This window comes from Mustela nivalis, assembly GCF_964662115.1.
Source record: "Mustela nivalis genome assembly, chromosome: 3".
NCBI lineage: Eukaryota > Metazoa > Chordata > Mammalia > Carnivora > Mustelidae > Mustela > Mustela nivalis.
Genome location: NC_139022.1, coordinates 127,708,655 through 127,724,702, shown reverse-complemented (window position 1 = coordinate 127,724,702; position 16,048 = coordinate 127,708,655). Strand labels below are relative to the sequence as shown.

General features: G+C 39.9%; 1 long non-coding RNA gene across 14 annotated transcripts in view; it reads left to right on the top strand.

Annotated features, from left to right (window-relative positions):
* Window positions 1-16,048, top strand: part of LOC309861534 — a 72,632-nt gene that overhangs the window by 26,787 nt on the left and 29,797 nt on the right. For 7 of the 14 annotated variants that reach the window (XR_014309991.1, XR_014309998.1, XR_014309999.1 and 4 more), the window contains exons 4-5: window positions 7,525-7,673; window positions 9,708-9,805. The exons of 4 other annotated variants lie outside the window; for them this stretch is intronic. This is a non-coding gene — a long non-coding RNA (uncharacterized lncRNA). The remainder of the gene's footprint in view (window positions 1-7,524; window positions 7,674-9,707; window positions 9,806-16,048) is intronic. 3 more of the 14 variants (XR_014309995.1, XR_014309996.1, XR_014309997.1) reach the window with 2 other exon arrangements.

Genomic DNA, 16,048 nt, shown 5'->3' with positions numbered 1-16,048 from the left:
AATTTTAAATGCATAGCTCGCTGAAGTTTTACAAATGTAGATGCGTGTAAGCGCCACCAGGCTCAAGTTATAGAGCTTCTGAACACCCCAAAAAGCTTCCTTGTGCCCTTTCCAGTCAATACACACAAACTGCAGATATTGACCATTCTGATTTTTAGCCTCATGAATTAATTTTTCCTTTTCTTGAACTTCATATATGTGAAAGCAGGCAGTAAATTCTGTTTGGTGTCCATCCTCTACTCATCAGTATGTTTTAGGGTCCATTTATGTCATTGGTGTAGCAGTAATTTTTTCCTTTTTATTGCTATGTAGTTTTTCATTGCATGAATATATCACAGTTTATTTATTCACTCTTGATTATAATGAATAAAACTGCTCTGAGCAGTCTTGAACATGTCTTTTGTGGAGATATATATATATATATATATATATATTTTCTCCCCCCAGTTATCTTGAAAATATACAGATGTGTAGAATTTCTGTATAATAAGGTTGCTGTGGGCACATGGGTACTTCAGTTGGCAACTGCCTTTGGCTCAGGTCATGATCCTAGACTCTTGGTAACAAGTCCCACATCAGGCTTTCTGCTCAGTGGGAAGTCTGTTTCTCCCTCTGACCCTCTCCCTTCTCATGCTCTCTCTCACACACACTCTCTCTCTGAAATAAATAAATAAGATATTAAAAAAACCCCAAGGTAGCTGTATATTATAACTTTATATTATATTATATGTATATAATATAATATATTATTATATTATAGCTTTAACATTAAAACATTATTAACACTGTGTTTCAACAGTATTAGAAAGTTATGTAATACTTTATACTCCAACGGGCAATGCCTGAGCATTCTAGTTGTTTCTTGTTCTTCACCAACACATACGTTGTCAATCTTTGAATTTTAACCAGGTGTTGGCAAATTTTTTCTGTAACTGGACAGATAGTAAGTACTTTAGACTTAATTGCCCGTAGGGCTTCTATTGCAACCTTGCTGCTCTACCACTGAACTGGAAAATAAGCTGTTGACAATCAGTAAACAAATGGGCATGGCTATTTTTGGTGATCTTTGGTCTAAAACAACCATGTCCATTATATTTATATTTAAGCTAATAGATAGAGGGATGGCAAAGTGGCATTCTTCTTTTCTTTAAGAGAATGACTTAAAGGGGCACCTGGGTGGCTCAGTGGTTTAAGGCCTCTGCCTTCTGCTTGGGTCATGATCCCAGGGTCCTGGGATCGAGCCCCACATCGGGCTCTCTGCTCACTGGGGAGTCTGCTTCCTCCTCTCTCTCTCTCTCTGCCTACTTGTGATATCTGTCAAATAAATGAATAATATCTTTAAAAAAAAAGAGAGAGGATGACTAATAATTGCATATTATCACTTTAATCCACATCTTATTGGTTAGAATTTTGTCACAAGACCAGTTTGCAAGAGAGGGTGAAAAATTATTTCACCAGGTCTTCTGTGATTAGCTAAAATTCTCAGGGGTTCTATTAAAAGAAGACAAGGAGAATGGGTATTGGTAGACAACCAGCTATCTTTTCCACAGTGGGCCATGTCCTGTGGAAGATTTTTTTAGGTCAAGGAATACAGACTTTTATTTCTTTCATTGTATTCCCTCTCCATGTTTGTCATTCTTCTAGAATGACAAATCCTATTTTTCTAAAGTCTGTCTTGAAAGAAGTAAGATCTAAATTCTATTATGACTCTTGTCTCATAATTTCTGTTTCTTTGGTAGATTTTTAGTTGTTAATTCAGTTTTAGTTGATCTCCATTTTGGTATTTGGCTGATTTAGTTTTTAAAAAAATCTTAAAAATAATATTTTTAATTTTCAGACTAATGATTGCTTTTCACAGAGCTCTTTTGATATATCAAATCTCTTAGTGATAATTATTATATATTTAAATTTCTATTCAGTACTGTTCATATGCTCTGTTTACAGGGATTGGCTATTTTGACTTTCAACCTAGTGTCTCTTTCATTTGTTAATTTTCCTCATAAGTTTTGTTATTTGGTGTTCTTGCTTATATTTATAATTTGGAGTTAACTTTTAAAAAATGATTTATTTTAGAGAGAAAGAGAGTGAGTGAGAAAGCACATGAGCAGGTTAAGGGACAGAGGGAGAGAAGCAGACTCCTCACTCAGCAGGGAGTCTGACAGGGACAGGGGGCTTGATCCAACGAACCTGAGATCATGATCTGAGCTGAAACCAAGAGTCAGAAGCCCAACCAACTGAACCGCCCAAGCGCCCCTAATTTGGAGTTTAGATTGAGAAACACTAGTAGTTGGAATGGATTTCTTCAACACAAGTGAATATAATAACTCTTCTGGTAGATAATTGAGTTATGATTATGGGATGAGTGGCTCTACAGCCATGTGGGGCAGAAGAACAAAGCAACATTTGGCTGTGGAACATTTTCTTTAGTTGAATTAGTATTATTTTCATGCAACACTGCCACTGTTCCCATGCTCAGTTGAGTTGTCTTTGGAGGCATATCCTCCACTTTCTTTAGAATGATATATTTGAGTCTTGTCATTCAAAATATATTGAAGTCACCTTGAAAGCAGGGACTGATGCAGTTGTTTTCCAGTGCTTAATTAATTTTCTCATGGACAATCACAAGATATGTTGTGTCTGCCAGAGATTGCCCACTTAAGTTGATTCCCTTCTTTGGGAATTATTATTAATTTATTACTTTGTTGCAGTGGTTTTGTTTGCATTTATTTACTGATTTTTGAATTGACTTTTGGCATTTTTTATAACATTTAGAGGAACAAAATTGGAATCTGACTGTTGTTTGGATTCATTGAGAGTTACTCTATTAAAACTATTACTTCTATCATATGATCTCCCTGATATGAGGAAGTAGAGATGCAACATGGGGTGTTAAGGGGGTAGGAGAAGAATAAATGAAACAAGATGGGATTGGGAGGGAGACAAACCATAAGTGACTCTTAATCTCACAAAACAAACTGAGGGTTGCTGGGGGGAGGGGGTTGGGAGAAGGGGGGTGGGGTTATGGACATTGGGGAGGGTATGTGCTATGGTGAGTGCTGTGAAGTGTGTAAACCTGGCAATTCACAGACCTGTACTCCTGGGGATAAAAATATATTATATGTTTATTAAAAAAATAAAAAAAAATTAAAAACAGAAACAAAAAAAATTACTTCACTTAAGTTCTAATTTCCTTAGTTAACTTTACTATTATATAATGTTTGCTTTTTTTGTTATAAAGATAATATAAGTTCAATAGCAAACATTTTTAGAAAATGCAGATACATAAAACTTTTTTTTTAAGATTTTATTTATTTATTTGGCAGAGAAAGAGACAGTGAGAGAGGGAACACAAGCAGAGGGAGTGGAAGAGAGAGAAGCAGGCTTCCCACTAAGCAGGGAGCCCGATGCAGGGTTCCATCCCAGGATCTTGGGATCATGACCTGAACCAAAGACAGACCCTTAATAAACTGAGCCACCCTGGTGCCCCTAAATAAAGCTAATTTAATGCTTAATCCCTCTATCCAGAGATAACTACTGTTAACTTAAAAAATATGTATATCTTGGGGTTCCTCGATCGTTCAGTCGGTTAAAGCCTCTGCCTTTGGCTCAGGTCATGGTTGCAGGATCCCTGAGATAGAGCCCCGTGTCAGACTCTCTGCTCAGCGGGGAGCCTCCTTCCCTTCCTCTCTCTCTCTGCCTGCCTCTCTGTCTACTGGTGATCTCTGTCAAATAAATAAAATCTTTTAAAAAATGTGTATCTTCAGCTCTTTTTCTCCCATGTATGAAATTAGGCTTAATAGAAATTAGGTTACTTATTGACAATCACACAGTAAGTAGTGAAGCCATGTTATGGAACAAGGCAAACTTATTCCAAAGCCTTTGCTCTTAAACATTACAATTTATACTTTGCCTTATGGATCAAATCCTGGCGTTAGGAAGTCTTGGAAGATGTAGGATTGTGGCAGTTTGGAGCCAGCAACCAGGAGCTGAATGGAGGAGGTTGATGAAACATTCCGTTGGGTCCCAAAGGGAGTGTTGTTCTTTAAGGGGTCTGCATCTCTTAGTTTTCCAAAGGTTCTACTCCAGTTGATGACTCATATCTTGTTGGCTTTGACATTCTACTGTCTTCCAAGTATCCTACAGAGTGGATTCATTGGGCTTAGTTTAGTTGTTGTTGCACTGTTGAACTCTATAGAAAAACAAAACTCCCATGGATTCTAATCTTATAATTATCAACTTGGGTGTAGTTTTCTCCGTGAGGTTGAGCAAAGATAGAGGAGGTGCTTGCTGTGCATGCCACAGCCTTCTTCATTATCCTTCGATTTGCTTCTCTCCTTGGCATGCTCAGAGAAGTTTGCAAGGGTCCAGAGAACTGAGTTACCGTAACAGCTCTCTAAGATCTACTTTAGGCAGTGCACTTCAGCAAAGAGCAAGCCATGGAAGATCACAGGTATCTGAAGTCGCAGGTGATGGTCCAGATTCTTGGCTCCAACTGTAAAATACTCATTTCCCCAACTCCTATTCTCTGGGCTTTCTTGTTCTGAGGCCAGGCTGGTACTGTTTGCATAAAGTGCTGTTCCATTTGGAAACAGCTGTGCCTAGAAGCAGATGAGAGTCGGCGAAGTAGGGATCATAAGTCAGCAGAACTGTGCTAGAGAGGCATTTTCTGTTGCTGCTTTTGGTGGATGCTGACTAGAAAATCAGATTCTCTATAATCAACAGAACTTTACATTATGCATTTTAGAAGTTAAAAATCTAAGCTCAGAGATCCTTAATGATTTACTACCCTGGACAAAAGCTGCAGCTCAGAGTCTGTCCTTTATGGCACAAATATTATGATCTCATCAAAACAAATATTATCAGAATACTCCTTTTAAATCGTTTTTTTTTTTTAATTGTGATAACTTATGATTGCAGGATCTGACTTTCACCCTCTCTGCTGAATGTCATATGGTCTCATCTTCCCTGCTTCCCTGTTTCATAAGCTCCTTCAGTGTGCTGTTCACGAGACGCGTCTTCGTGGTGATCTTAGCTATACTCAGGGTCAAAAGGGACACTGCCATTACAATGTGTTAATAAACTGGGGAGTGGTGGTTCTTAGCACCTAGTCTGTGAACATTCTCTTGCTTCCTTCAGTGCTGTGCCTATGAAAGACAAGTTTCGGGATTTTTTAAAAATATATTTTTAAAAGTTATTTTATTTTATTTGACACAGAGAGAGAGAGAGACAGAAAGAGAAAGAGAGACAGAGAGAGATCACAAATAGGCAGAGAGGCAGGCAGAAGGGGAGGGGGAAGCAGGCTTCCCACTGAGCAGAAAGCCTGATGCAGGGCTCGATCCCAGGACCCTAAGATCAGGATCTGTGCCAAAGGCAGAGGCCCAACCCACTGAGCAACCCAGGTTCCCCTGGGATTTGTTTTTACATTTATCAGTCTGTGGTCTTTTTCCCTTAAAGTCTAGCCATCGCTGGGTGCTCCATCACTCATCAAGGTGATACAAAAGATGGACTTTGAATAAGAAATGTAAGCCCAGCAGGTGTTTGACTTTTTTTATTTTTTATTTTTTTAGATTTTATTTGTTTATTTGAGAGAGACAGAGAGAGAGAAAGGGAGAAATTAAGATCACGAAGTGGAAGGTGAGGAGCAAAGGGAGAGGGACAAGGAGATTTTGTACTAAACTCAGAGCCTGACCTGGGACTTGATCTCAGGACCCTGAGATCATGACCTGAGCTGAAATCAAGAGTCAGATGCTCATCCCACTGAGTCACCCACGTACCTCAGGAGTTTGAGATTTTAAGTGATATGCTGAGTAAGGCATTCTCAATCCATCTCTTTCTTCTTTCACATGCCATCTGTCATCTTGGACCACAGTCTCTGAGTATCATCTATACCCCCACAGTTAACGTAGCCGTGTGCCATAACCCTGAGTTTGGCATGAGAGCGGACCACCCCTTGGTGTTGATGGCAGAGTTGGTTTGGACCCACGTGATGATCTAAGCTCCTGAGGCAAAGTTAGACACTTTAACCAGTCTGTCACCATACTATATAAAGCTAGGATAACCAAAAAAGTGAAGACAAATCAGTAGTTTCTCTTTCCTCATGAGAAAGGCAATGGTACTGTATTCCTGTTCCTAATAGTAACACCTGGACCTAATGGTACACCTGTGAGGTATCTTTATTATCTGGTTGGATAAACTCCAATATCTTGGAAAAACACATTCAGCACGATACTACATAAAATAAGTGATGATGAGGAAGCAGGAGGTTATGATATAACACTTCTAGTCAATGATAAAGTAGAAGCTGAAATAATGGGGATCTAAAAACAGTTCTTAAATAGAACCGTTTACATAAGAGAATTTGTGATTATAGGAGAGAAGAGCTCTCCACCAAAATTTAGTTTTGTGCTTTGCGTGGTACAGGATCAACCTTGGGAGGAAATTCCCTGCCTAGGGGATTTACATTGCCTGGTCCTCCTTGCATGAAGTTGTGGCCATGTTACTGTTTAGGCAAAGGAGCAGAAGTATTATTGCCTGAACCAGAGTTTTAAGATGGCAGTATCTCTTTTAATCTCCTTACCTCTGTCTGCCTGGATACAGGAGACTCCAGAGGCCTAGAAGTTGATGGAGTCACAAGATGAAAAGACCCTGGATTTCTAAATCTCCACGTGGAGGAGAGTGTCTTACTCAGCAGGAACACTTTCACTGGATATAAGGGTTGTATTTTTAAGAACAAGTAGCATTGCCCTAACTAACACAGCTGGGGAGACGAGTTGGAACAATGTATCAGTCAGGGTAAAGACCTTGCCTATATTTGTGTTTGGCCTTTGGTGGTCCAGATGATGTTGTATCCAGAAACTAATGTCCAGATGACCTGTCACTTGATACATAAGTGAAACTACATGATCCTCTTCCTTTGCCACTTTATTTACTAACAGGAATTTAAAAAATGAAATGTTCTCCTTTGTCTGAACATGCACCATCAAAGTTCTTCATCAATATCAATAGCAATCATAATTAGAAAATACAACTAAATAGAGTAACATGTATAATTAATATAACTAAAATAGAAAATAGAAAAAATACTAAAAATACTAACTAAAATAGAAAACATAACCAACAAGTCTGATTTCTTTTAGATTTATTTCTGTATGTGTCATATTCTCAATGTCATCGGTACTACCCTCTCACACCTAAGTGATCATCTGGCTTTCCCTAACACAGTTCTTTGATTTCATTGAGAACAGCCCTTTGTCAGATTTAGGTGGCATATGTGCTAATCATAGTTTAATTGGTCTCTCCTGTTCTGTGGTGGCTCAGGTGTGATGCAAATAAAACATATATGTGCAATGGAGGTGATTGGAATTATGGTCAACTGACAGGAGGCATCAACCTTTCAGTGGTTGAATAGCTGGTTTATTGGATAAGACAGGACAATTACCACAACTGGCCTGTCAGGATGGTTAGAGCTCCCTATAGGCTTTGAGGCAGGTGTTTGTGCCTTCAGTTTAATCTCTTTCTTTCTAGTTCCAGGCTGCATGCAGCCCTTGGCACCAGCAGAAGCATTTATACAGAAACGTGGGTCACCTGGATGCCTAGCCCAGTGGATCTGGATGCTTATTACCAAACAAGGCATGAGCTCTCCGCAACGCAAGCTCAATTTCTCTGGGGGAAAGGTAACCTGACTTGCAATCTTTTTTGGATCATCTGTGTGTTTAATTTAGTAGAATTGTGGAAATTGAGAATGTTTTTCATCAGCTCCAAAGTACCTCTTAGAACCTATGCCATTCAATCTCTGATTTTGCAATTGAGGATTCAGGGTCTCAGGGAGGTTAAGTGGGTGCCCCAGGCACAGCCGATCATCAGGGAGCCAGGGCAAGGTTTTAGGGCTTCTCAGCCGGTGCTGATTACATGACCTGCAGCTGCTGCTTTCAGCCTGTTTTCATCACCTGTCAGCTCCTGTTTGTAGGAGTTGAAGCCTCAACAGCTTCTAGAGATTGGAGAAGTAAAATAGATCCAGAAGGAGTAGTTGTGAATAATTGTTTTCTTCTTTAACGCCTTTTTTTCTTCTGCAAGGATTTTTTTTTTTTTTTTTTTTAATCTCATCACAAAGTAGCTGTTATTCCACGCTGGTGGTCTTTCTGCTGGTCTTAAAGTTGTTTGAGACCTGTGACAATTCTGCTATATAGCTAAGTTCTAGTTTATATATTATGGTTGATCATTCCAGTTTTATTTCATGGAGAACATGTTTGGTAATATTATTCATACTTTCAGAGATAGCAAAAGTAGGCTTTAAGGCTACCTTACAACTTTCCCAAGGCCATCTGGGCAGGAACGGCAGAGCTGGGGTTGAATCTGAGACTGACCTCTCCCAAACTGTGCTGTTGACTTCATGATACATAATCCTGCAGAGTACTCAACATTTCTGTAGTCGTTTAACTTACTCCCCCAAAAGATTCAGCCTTGGGAGAATCCATTTTATCAGGATGAGAGATTTTCTCAAAACTCCTCTTTCAGGATTAAGATTCAGATGGAAATTTTCATATTCTTAAATCTCAAAGAGCATATATTCTGAACATTGTTTCAGTGACTGCTCTAGGCTCAAACTGGGAGTTAAAGGAAATGGACCAGGGTAGTGGAAAGATCCAGAAATCTAGGTGATGGTACCTTCTTCCTGAGAAATCTCCATCAAGAAATCACTGTTAAGTTGTGTTAGATTTAGTTCATTCTCTGGAAGTAACTTAGTTCCTTTGATTTTTTTTTTTGGTAAAAATTCATCCTGGCTAACTTTTCCATATTTATCACTTTCCTTATAGAAATATAGTCCTTGCTACTTGGGTCATTTCTGTCAAAATTAAACAATTTCTAGGCTAGTAAGAAAAAATGAGCATTATTGTCTTATGGACCAATTTATAAAACTGTCAGCTTTCTAGATGGTGTTTTTTTTTATTTGTGGCTTTTTCCCAGAAAACGCCATGACTTGAGCAGTATTTTATTTTTTATTTTTTTATACTTCATTACACACCTTTTACCCCCATGATATCCTGGTGATTGTGTACAATTCATCCAGTTTTTCTTATTCTCATTGGAAAAAACAAAAGGGACAAAGGTGGGAGAATGGCTGGTTAAGAAAAGCCAAGTTCTGGGAGAAATTCTTAGGCACCATTCAATTACTGATTTAAGAAAAGTGCTTCTAAATCCTTGTTTGGATGGCAGAACTGAATGTGAAGGTTGGGAGGCGTTCTGATCCAGATGGTTCTCTTATTTCCTCAAAAGTCTACATTTTCTTCTTTACCTAAGGAAGAAGACAGAAAACAAGAGATAATAAAGCTCAGTTTTGGGTTAGCTTCATGTTGAGCAATTACTCTATTCCACCTATGTTTCACATGTACTGCTTTTCATATTCACTGGTTAGCATATTTGAATATACAAATGAGCATCACCACTTAAATAAAAGAACGATCAGTTTCAAAGCTTGGGGTACACGTGCAAAAAACTATTGCCCTCCATAGGTGCTCAAGGCTGAAGATGACCTTGACAATGTTGTCCTTTCTGCCAGGAGCTCATTCAGTGCATAGGTGCATTCTTTCCATGTATCTATAAAGTCTGGACCATTTCTTTTTGTCCTTTTCACCCCCTTTCTGCTTTCTTTTACAGTGTTATCCAACTCGTGTTCCATTTTCTTTTTCTTTCTTTCTTTTTTTTTTCAGTAGGTTCCACACCGACCGTGATGCTTGAACTCATGACCCTGAGATCAAGAGTCACATGCTCTACTAGCTGAGCCAGCCAGGCACCCTCATTTTCAATGGTATAATTCTCTGCTCCTTGGTTGGCAGGTATTTTTATGAACTAAATGGGTTTGTAATGAGACTATTAATAGGATGAATGGAGGATTTAGATACTTGCCCAGAATCTGTCTTTACCCTTTGATTTAAGAACATTGGATTGTTAGTTTGATTGAAGGAAGGAGTTTGGCTATAATAAAGGTTACACAGAGGAGGAGAGGCAAAATGATGAGGGTATTGTTTTGCCTTTCTGCCTTATACAATGGAATGTGTTTGAGTTCACTGGTTAATGGGTCAATGGTCAGAAGTTGCTGTAATTTTTATTTTTTTTCCCCGATGAGAGGCTTCAGGGATTCCATGCCCAGCATTGGTACTTCCTGCCTACCTGTCAGAATATGGCACAGAATAGAAGAGAAGGAAGTCTCTAAGCACCGTTGTGGCACCTTTGGAATTGGCATCTTGGAGAATTCTCTGGAGATGTGCCCTTGCATGGACATGGCCACTCACAGAGTGGATGTGGGCACCAGTTGATGATGGGAAGCCCAAAACACCTTGGCACAGAGAGGGAGAACATTTCAATTCTCTGTAAGCGCTGCAGTTGACAGATTGGTTCATGGACATGTGTGAGGCATTTCCTTGGTGGTGACAGTGTTTGGGGAGTATTTTAAGCAGCTTAGACCCATTGAAATTTAGGAGTCAAGCAATTTGTTAATCTTGTGAGGGTAGAGTTGGTTATACTCGAGTGACATGTTAATTCACAAAGGACTATGACGGTCTGAAGTTTTACCCTCTTGGCAAAGTAACAAGTCAGCTCATCGCAGTTTCATAGACGTTAGCTGAAAATGTGAGACTCCTGGGTGGAGACAAAAGACTTTATTATTTATAGCTCGGCAGGCAGAGCACCAGGATCTTATTGGCTCCTGGAGACCCCACATCCAAGAGGATGATGCAGAAGATAGCTTAGGGAAATGTTATCCTTGCACTGGGCTTATGTCACAGTTGAGGAATGCCAAGCTTAGGAAACCCCAATTCTTTAAAAGGGCTGTTGGGAAACCTGACTAACCTTTGCCTTAGAGGGAGACGTTCTTTCTTAAAGTGGTCAGGAGACAAATATATTCTCTGACCCAGAGGAAAACGGAATTCACCTTCCAAGGCTGTTTGCTATTCAAACATCCTTGACAAGATAGTCTAGGGAAAAAACTGTCAGTGCCTCTGCTCAGAAAACTTGCAGGAATGTGAGAGACTCATGAAGAATTCTCCTCAAATAATATGTTCCAAAGATTCACATTTTTATAATTTTTGAAGGTAGATAATGCCTGAAGTCAAAGGAATAAAACATCAGGAATGTTTTGGGGGCATGCTAGTTTTTTGTCCCCCTCCCTTTAAAAAAAAGATTTTATTTATTTATTTGAGAGAGTGAGCAAGTGAGAGAGCATAAGCAGGGGGAGGAGCAGAGGGAGAAGGAGGCTCCCCACTGAGCAGGGAGCTGGACATGGGTCTCAATCCCAGGTGGGATCATGACCTGAGCCAAAGGCAGATGCCTAATGGGGTGAGCAGCCTGTTTTTGTTTCCTGTGATATCCACTGACGATTTTCCTCCTGTGACCTGTAACTTGGACACATTTTTCAGGGAGATATCTCTTTTCTTGTTACCTAAACTCGTCTGGCACAGGTGCTCAGGATCTGCCCACAGCACTAACAGGTTTCAGCATTGGAATGCAAAGGAGAGACTTCAGGTTAAATGTTCCAGTGTCCATTAAAGAGTAGCGACAGGGACCAGAAGATATCTTTCATATCCTATCACTGTATAATATGCTAGATTGCTTCAGCCGACTAACTGGAGAATAAGGAAGAGTCTGCGGGTCAGTGAGTGACTGTATGTGATGTTTGTGTGAGAAGGAGAGGGAAGAAAGGAGAGGTGGAGAGGGGAAGAGGAGAAAAGAGACGGAGAGGGAGAGGGGTATAGATTGCAGCTCGTATTCAGAAAGAGCTTGTGCACTTGTGTGTTCCACTGGGCTAGCGTAGTTCACGTGAAAGGCTTGTAACGCTCTTAAACTTATTCTTTCATACTTTCAAGACCTGCAAATGCTAACCCATGCATTTTCTATGGTGATTTTCTTTGGTAAACATGAAATTAGCCTTAGAAACACCTCCTCTTAATTCAGATATTGTTTAAATCAAGGGCTTAGAATTACAAAGTCTGAAAGATTTCGTAGGTAGGAGGGGAAAAGAAGTCAGTGTTTAAATTAAGTATTTGAAAACAAAGTGAAAAAGGGAACATGATATATAGTTTACAGGAAGAGCCATTTGGAAAGCTTTTTCATAGCTAATTTGTTGGGAATTCTTTGGCTAAGGTGGAATAAATGTATTCTAGGAGAAGGTCTATTGAGCCCAGTGTGATAGTAGCTTAATCTGACCGTGGCCATGTCTCACAGATCACTGTACCTAGTCAATACTCTATTATTGCAAGTTAAGTGGTTTGCTACAGTATTCCACGCTCAGGGCATTAGAAGCTCTGTTCCCTAATTTCCTAAGCAATAATGGTATAAGCAGTATGCATTTTTTATTATAAAAACTAACAATTGCCTCCACAGAGTTAACAGTGTTTTACATACCATTGGTACCCAGGAGATTCAGTCTTAAATCAGAGCAAAATTAAATGTAAAATGTACGAAATTTTGGCAGAATTAGGTTTTCTTTGTAGAGGCTGAAGTCTTCAGTTTTGCTTGGAATCAAACTTTGGTTTTCTTCCTGGTGCTTTTATTTTCATTTTATTTAAATGGGTGTGTTGTTTCCTGATTAAAATTGATTCTGAATAATTATAACAACAGTAATTCACAGCGGGAGCCTGGGCAGCCTTCTTTATAGCTCCTGGAGGCTGTCATCATCCAGCCTCTCCGTGCTTGCCAGTTTTTCAGCGTTAACTATATTCACTGTGCAACGGGGTTATGAACTGCACAACAAAGACTTGGAGTGGAGAAGCATTCCTCCTCCCAAATGGCTGCTGTTTTTACAGGTTGGGTACTCTGTGCAGGTCAGAATTTGCTTGGTGAATTGGTTATTTACTCATTTCAGAGTAAATATATGGTAGGTAAGAAAGGAAAATGCTTTCTCCTCATTAGGAGACTTGATTTGGATTGGTAGCTCCCACGGGCCAGGAGCCATCATGAAGGAAGGAGGCAGGAGTGGTGGGGGACTGAGAGGGGACGTGGGTTTTTGGTTCAGACCAAAGGTAGAATTAGAGCTGCCCATGGGCGATGGGAGTAGGAAGTTCAAAGAGCACAGTCAAGCTTACACTCCAATCTCTCTTAGAGGTCTCTTTTTTGCTCCTCTCTGCACATCTGCTTCATTTTTCTTTCTGTAGTTGGCTTTTTTCCTGCCTCTTTGCCCTTGTGCAGAATACGGTGGCATCAGTGGGTCCCAGACTACACATTCTCAATCCCAGTAACCATTCCAACTCACTAGCCAGAGTTAGGCCCAAAGGCCTTCAGGAGCTGGGCCTCGTTTTGATTAACAATGAGTGAGGGAGTGACAATATGCAGAATGCATTTCTGGCTTAAAAACATTTGAATTAAACATTATTAATGGCAAAACTAAACATACCCATACAGTGCTATGGTCAAATGTAGTTTTAAGGCTACCAGTTTAAGATCCCTTGCCAGTCTTTCTAAGACCATTTCCCAAAGCTAGGGGTCACCTAGCTTTTCAGCAGGGATGAGACTAAGGTGAGGTGATAAAGCTGCAGGTGCAAAATTTAAGGCAATGCCTAAAAAGATCAATAATCCAGATAATACTATTTCAATGCAAATGTTCTAACAAAATAAAAATTAATGCAAAAAATTCCATGGTAAACCAATTCTGAAATTGTAAGTGTAGACAGGATCACTATTACTGATTTTTCCTTTTGTCTCAAGCTCCAGTATGGCTCAGAGCAGCGCAGTTCACGAGGTGTCTACCTGTAGGCCAGTCAGTTACGAATAGGGAAGTGCGTCCCATCAGTACTCTGTGGGTGGAGGAGTCCCTTGTCATCAGTAGGGATGTGGGCCAGGCACGCACATCACAAAAGATGTCTCTCAAGGATGTTAGAGCATGATACTTTCTTCTGGGACTCGGTGTTAGGAATTTGCCCTAGCAAAATACCATAGGCTAGGTAGAAGTCTGAAATCAGGGTGCCAACATGATCAGATTCTGGGAGAGACTGTCTTCCTGGCTTACAGAGGACTGCTTTTGCCTTCTCACTGTGTCCTCACATGGTCTTCCTTCTGTGTGAGAATGCACACAGAGTGGGGGTGGGGTGGGAGACAGAGAAGGTGTACTTTCTTTCTTTTTTAAGATTTTTTTTTTTTTAAATTGTTTGATAGAGATCACAAGTAGGCAGAGAGGCAGGCAGAGAGAGAGAAAGAGAAGCAGGCTTCCCGCTGAACAGAGAGCCCAATACAGGGCTGGATCCCAGGATCCTGAAATCATGACCTGAGCCAAAGGCAGAGGCTTTAACCCCCTGAGCCACCAGGTGCCCTGAAGACTCCCTCCCCCCATGTATATTCAGATCTAAAGGACAGTCTTCTAAATGCTTGCTTTCTGATGTCTCCTCCTTATAATCCTATCATGAGGGCCCCACCCTCACGACCTCATCTAATTCTGATTACCTCCCCATCTTCAAATACCATTAGGGGTTAGGGCTTCAACACATGAATTTAGAAGGGACAAAAGCATTCAGTCCATAACAGACCCAAATATTAGGGATATGCACTAAACATTCTTTTTTTTTTTCTTTAAAGATTTATTTATTTGACAGAGAGAGATTGAGAGAGCAAGCCCAAGCAGGCAGAGAGGCAGGCAGAGAGAGAGGGGGAAGCAGGCACCCTGGCTCCCTGCTGAGCAGAGAGCCCGATGTGGGGCTCGATCCCAGTACCTTGAGATCATGACCTGAGCCGAAGGGGAGGCTGAACCCACTGAACCACCCAGGTGCCCCTCCAACAAATGTTCTTAATTCTCCCTCCCCCCATGTATATTCAGATCTAAAGTACAGTCTTCTAAATGTTATCTTTTGATAGTCATGCCAAAATATAAACCCAATAAAGTTAAAATTTTGTCATTGGCTTCTTATTCTAAGTTAGTTGCCCCCAGAATATCGTTTTACAAAACTGAATTAATCATCAGACAAATGACTCAAAGATTTAACTAGAAAGTGAAGCTTGGATGCTTAACCATTTCTGAAAGTCCTGGGACTTGACCAATAACTACTCTTTCCATCCATAAGAAGACAGAAACATTTAGCATATGGTTTTTCTTTTCTGTATAAAATCAATCAGAATATGTCACTTTGTGGCTTACTATAGTCAATCAAAATGTTGTGTCTCATTCTTCTAAATGTAAATCTTCTAAAGACATTTTTCAGAAAGTTCTGTCAAGTTATTAAGTGATAGGAATATTGGTAGAGAAAATAAATTCCTTTAGACATCTTATAGGAACTAAAGAATTAAGGAATGCTTCCCCCCACCCCATTTCCTCAAGGCCTGTTTTGGTTTTGATGTTCAAACACCATATTGGAAAACATTTAAACTGCGAATATAATTCTGAAAACACTTTGAGCCATGACAATATCTGTCCTGGGCAGCCTCATATCAAGCTGGCAAAACAGATCTTGGAAAAATAGGAAAGTATTTTTGTTTTCAGAATGCTTTATATGCAATTCCCCAGAAACAACTCAAAAAGATAGATACTCTTTTCTAAAAGGTTGCTGTTTTAGCACTTCCCAACTTATAAAGGTTGGAATTTCCCACTGGCTCAGTGGAGAGATTTGTATCAGTTATTTTAGATTCACTTAATAGCACATTTATGTTTGAGATGAAGTGTGAGTCTCATCAGACAAGTAAGATTGTTCTTAAAAATTGGCCTCCTTCTTCTTCCCCCCATGTATACTCAGATCGAAAGTAGAGTCTTCTAAATGTTATTCCACAGCTAAGTATGACATCCTATCTTAAAACAGCAGCAGTAGCTGCTGTTTCTTTTTGTAGAGAACATGGCTGGATATATAGTGAATGAATCTGTGAAGACTGGTGATGTTCAGTTTTTTAAGTGAAGCCTGGTCTTTATTCTCCACCCTCTCTCTGCACTGTACTGGCAGAGATGGAAGTGAGGGTGAGGAAGGTGGTAACACAAGGAAAGGTACCACCAAGGTTCGTACAAAATACAGTAACACTTGTTAATCACATGTTATCTCAGTACAGTCATTTCATTTTTTTTTACTTCTGCATCCATCATGTT